The sequence below is a fragment of the Oryctolagus cuniculus genome, chromosome 18 (assembly GCF_051225735.1).
Source record: "Oryctolagus cuniculus isolate XC-2025 breed Fujian yellow rabbit chromosome 18, ASM5122573v1, whole genome shotgun sequence".
Lineage (NCBI taxonomy): Eukaryota > Metazoa > Chordata > Mammalia > Lagomorpha > Leporidae > Oryctolagus > Oryctolagus cuniculus.
Genome location: NC_142884.1, coordinates 25,208,443 through 25,213,918, shown reverse-complemented (window position 1 = coordinate 25,213,918; position 5,476 = coordinate 25,208,443).

The following is a 5,476-nucleotide window of genomic DNA, read 5'->3' as shown; positions in this document are numbered from 1 at the left end:
GGCTGTTCAGCTCCCCCAGGCAGGCCCAAGACCCTCCAGGGCCGCTGTCCCCACGGCAGCCCTGCCTCTGTGTAAAATCTCAGCTCTGGCCTCCCTGGCCACAGCCTCTCCAGCGCCCGAGTCGAATCTTCTCCAAGCGGTGACCACTGGGTGCTGTCTGCCTTCAAATCTCACTAACTCACCCTGACCCCTCAGGTGCCCTCCTCCACCCCCAGACCTCATGTTTCCTTCTCCCTGGACCCCAAACGGCCATCTGGGGCTCCGGAGCCTGGAATTAGACCTCCAACAGCCCTTCCTGTCCTCCCGGGCCTGGCAACAGCTGGGGAAAAAGCAGACCAAACCCTGACTGCAGGTGGAGCACAGTTGTGGACGGGTACTGCTAGGCTGCAAGTGTGCCAGAGACAGAAGGGGCCAGCGGACTGGGGTCTGTGCATTCCTGGAGGCCCCCGGTGCCACTGCCACCTTGCCAGGCCTTCTGTGTAGCCCCTGCCTGTCCCAGCCTCGCCTGCACCCCCCACAGAGAACCTCCCCCCTCATTCCTCATCAAGGGAGGGATTTTTAGGAGAGCTTCTCAGGCACCCAGGGTGTAGGAGAGGATCTGACTTCAGCTGCCCAGATCCAGTGCCAGGCTGCAGCTCCTCCCCAGGAAGTGCCCTGTGCCTGTGCCCTGCAGGTGTCTCTAGGCCCCGGCCTCACCAGGTGTCCCGACTTCTCTTTGCAGAGTAAAATCTTCTCAGATCCTCTTTGTTAAGGGAGCCCTCCTGGCCAGAAGACCCAGGGCCACCCTGGGCCTACATTCTCAGCAGGTGCAGCCCCGCGCACTGGCGGCCTCTCAAAGGAGGAGGCAACAATAAAAGCCCGCATTGCACAGAGTCTGCTCAGTGCTGGACCGGACACCGGGCGTGGGTGTGGGTGTGGGAGGCGGGCGGTGCAGCGGGGCCGGCTGCCGTGACTGCCAGTGGCGGCTGGATCCAGGGCTGTCCGTGTTGTTCCTGCAGGGGTGCAGTGTGGGGCGGGGTGGGGGGGGGTGTGGTCTCCGTCGGCATGGCCGAGATCCGCAGGACACACGCTTCACTGACCAGGCGTAGCCGGCTAGCCAGCTTCAGAGCGGCAGTGAGAGTCCCAGCGTCACCGTGAGCACACTGCGGCTCAGAGCCGGGGCGCGTGCCCAACTGCACAGCAGCTGCCACTCTGCTGTCCCGCCCTCTGCAGGGAGACCCGCTCGGCTGCTCATTTTGTGGCCGTGCACGGTGGCAGTGGTGCCCACCTATAGATGGATATGAGACCTCCCACCTCCAGGCCCAAGGGACATAAGGGGTGGGAAGGGGTCCCTGACCAGACAGAAGGACCTAAAGGTCAGGGGGCATGAACGCCCCTGGCCATGATCCAGAAATCCTCTCTCATGCCTCAGCTGGTCCCAGTGCCAACCCCCAACTGTGGACGCAGCTGTGACCCCGCAAACACACCCCGCGTGGGGTCTCCCGCACAGTGGGCCCAGGGTCTGGGTGTCTGCGGTGGCTCAGCCCTGTGGTCATGATGCTGCCGCCTGTCTCAGGCCCCCCGCATTCCTGTCTGTGCCCTCTGGGCCTGGATCTGCCACCTGCCCCCTGCTCTGTCACAACTCACTGAGGGCACTCGGCACAGGGCTGTCTCGGGAGAAACATCTGTGTCATCCTGGTGACCAAGGAGCTGCAGGGAGGCCCAGACAGTGGCCGCTCCTGTCACCGGTGGCTTGCTGGAGGGGGGCAGGGTGGGCTGATTCTTTTCCTGTTTCTCCCACACTTGTACCTGGGCTGGCTTCACAGAGAGAAGAGGTCGGGGTGGGCGCTCCAGGCAGCGGTGAAGTCCCGGATTGGGGTGCCCACATCCCCAGTCAGAGGGCCTGGTTCTACTCCCAGCTCCTTGGCTGCCATTCCAGCTCCCCGCTAATGCACACTCGGGGGTTCAGGTGGCACCTGCAGGTGGTGGTCCAAGCACTGGGGTTCCATCACCCAGGAGGGAGGGAGACCCAGATGCATTTCCTGCCTTTGGCTGGCCCAGCCCTGATTCTGGGAGCCCAGCACTTATCCCTTCCCAGGGCCCCACCCCATCTCACCTAGCAACCTCCTACTCTGCCCACCTCTTAAAGGTCCCACACCCCTCTTGGTGCCACAAACTCTGTCTAAAGCACTTACCCCAGGGGAGACCTGCTCTTTGTGCTCACTGAGCTCTCTCCACAGAGGAGCAATGGGGGCCCCCTGCCTTTGCAGGAGTGAAAGGGAGCCCAGGGGACGGGAGGGCTTGGGGAGCAGAGACCCCCTCATTACCCCACCTCTGGGACCCTGGGGCTGTGTCCCACCAGACTCCGTCCGACAGATGCAAATCTATGTGCAGTGAGGACACAGGCGATACCAGGTGTCTCGGTCCGCTCTCTGCTGCTGTGACAGAATCCCACAGACTGGGGCGATGTCCAAGCCACACGAGCTGATTGGCTCACGTCTCTGGAGGGCCTTCATGCTGCATCCAACATGGTGGCCAACATCCCATGGGGGTGCAGGGAGCGGCGGGTAGAGTCAAAGATGTAGAGAGAAAGAGGGAGAGAAGTAGAGGAACTTGCTTTTATTTTGAACTTTAATTTTTATTGTTTAAAGATTTATTTATTTTAAGGCCTCAGCCACTGGCCACTGCAGGCCCATGCTGAGGGGACCAGTGGATGGAAGCAACCACACCCCAAGATCCATGAATTAAACATATGTAACAACACCTTGATGATAAGGAAACATTTGTAGCAACAACAATGGGAACTCACCCATGTGCACCCTAAGCCACCCCAGGAGGCCAGCATCAGTCCATGCAGGAGCTGGGTTGGGGCCCATGCACCCATGCTCCCTGCACACGGACTCTGGGAAACAAACCTCCCCCCCAGTGAAGGAAAATGCAATGTGGAGAACACTAAGCCTAGGCATCTGGAGTTTGAACTCAGGCAGAGAAAGGAAAACGAATGGGCGTCTTCCACCCAATTATGAACATTACACTGCTGAAGCTGAGTGGTCCCCATTCAGCACTCGCTGTGTTATTTTACAGCACTTTGTGAGTCTTCCAAAGAGTTTACAATGCAATTTAAAGCAGAGACGCTGAGTGGGGAGGGGGAATAAAAGAATCAGTTAAAACCCAAGTGTTGCTGGACAGCATCTCTGGACACGACACAGCGGTGCACTCATTCACACTCCACAGAGGAGGCCAGCAGGTGTGTGGGTGACCAGGGCCCTGCACCCTGTGGTCTCCATGCCAGGGCAGGGGAAGTGGGCAGAGAGGCAGAGCAGTGTGCCCTTGAAGGGAAAAGAACCGACTGTGGCCATAAGGTGGCAGCCTAGGGGCAGTGTGGGGCCCAGGACCAAGGAGGTGCTGGGGGAGGGCTGAGCCACTTTCCCAGGGGGAGCAACCTGAGCCACTTTTCCAGGGGGAGCCGCGGGCCTGTGGCTACTCCTGCCTGCAGCCTGACGTGTGCTGTCCCTGTCCTTATGGTCAGCAGCAGCCCGGTGTTACCAGCATGTGGCTCAGGTGCTGGTGCCCAGGAGTTCTCAGTGCTCTGTGCCTGAAGCCCTGGCCCGTGTCCAGGACAGGGCCCTGGTTCCCACTCTGGACAGGCTGGGCCATGCTCCCCTGCCCTCCATCCCAGAGGACCCCTGTGTCCACCTCCTACAAGTCCAGGGAAGAAGGGCTGGAACAGAGCAGGAGGGGCAGCAGAGGGTGGCATTGCTGGGGTGGGGCCTGTGGTAGGACAGGAGGCTGCACCCCCGGGAGTCTCAGTTCAGGTCATGGCAGGGGCAGCCCCGAGTGTGGGGACAGGTCTATGTGGGGCTCCCTATGCGACCTTGTGTTCAAAGAAAGAGGCCTTCACAGTTGGGCTGTAATACAATTGCAGAGGCAGAAAGGAGGGGCAGGAGGTGCCGGTTGCCTGAGACTTGGGACCGTTACGGCAGGTGGCAGAGGGCCCTGGCACCCCTGGTTCCAGGGCGGTTCTGCCAGAGCCCTGCCCTCTTCACCTGGGCCCTGGGGAGAACACAGGCCCCACTTCTGGTGACCTTTAATGAAGCCAGGCCTGAGGACCCTGAGCCCTGCCACAGCAGAGCCACTAGGGATTGGCTGGCAGGCTTCTGTGATGTCACAGTCACTGAGATGCGCACTCTGGGCTGGGAGGCGACCAGAGGCCAGTAGTGCGTCTACTGCCCAACTGACCAGTTGGTAGTGTAGGCAGCAGGCGCATTTCAGAGAATCACATGGATTCACGATGGAGGTGAGTGGGACTTGCTCTCTGCATGAGCTGTGGTGTGGGGAAGGTCCCACCAGGGGGGCGGCCCTAGTCTCCCACACCGGATTCCATGGGCGATGTGGTGGAGCTCTGAGTTGTGCCCCTGTGTGCAGAGTGTGTACACAGTCGTCTCATTCCTCCCGCTCTGCTGGTCACCAGTGTTGAATGGGCCTTGGTGTGAGTCTGAGTCTGGACACAGGTTCAAGACTAGGTGTCGGGTCAGCTGGTATCAGGTGGGCAGGGAGGCCGGCTCTGAGAGCCCCAGAGATGCGGGAGCTGGGAGCAGGCCAGGGAGCCCCGTAGACTTGGGACTTGGGCCCCCTGGAGGACACGTGGCTGCCAGCCTGGGGGAGGAGCATCCTTTCCAAGGGCAGGGGAGGCAAGGTGGGGGCTGTCCTTCCCCAACCGTCCGTAGTCAATGAGCTCTGCACAAGTCATAATCCAAGGACCCGGCCACCAGGTGCCCGCCTGCCTGGCTGTGTGGCTGCCCCACCTCTGACCAGGGGGACAGCCCTCAAAGCAGCATTCCTGTGGGCTCCCCAGTGCTGGCTCCCATGTGCGTGTGTGTCTTACAGATTGGATATGAACGCCCTGAGGTCCCGGAGGGCCCAGGAGCGAGCAGAGCTCATCAATAAATATGAGCAGGTACTGGCCAGGGTGCTGGGGGAGGAGGTGGGGCCCTGCCTCAAGGACTGTGCCTGTGAGAGCCAGACCCAGCCTCCCTGGGGACACGGGGGAGGGGGCAGGTGGACAGCTCCCCCAGTGACTTCTCATCCGGGTCCCCTCTCGGCTGCAGGGACGCCGAGGAGCGGCACTGTTGGTGCCCGAAGAAGAGGACGATGAGGGCGGCTGCCTCGTCCCAGACAGGCTTGGGTTCCTGCAGTGAGTCCTCCACACCCCAGCTCACCCCAGGGCGGGACTGGGGTCAGAAACCCCAACATGAGGCGGCACACCTGTCCCCGGCCCCGACCTTGAGCCCAGCTGTGGTCACAGGCAGTCACTGGTCAGCATTTGGGGGCAGGAGTCGGACGTGGAGGCTGTTCCCACAGATGTCGGGGAGAGAGGCCCTGTTGCTGGAGGGTGGGCTCCGGTGACCTGGAGGGATGGAGCCATCTCGGGCCATCTCTGGCATGACTCAGCAGCCCACCTTAGCACGGGGATAAGGGCTTCTGCCTCCATGTTGTG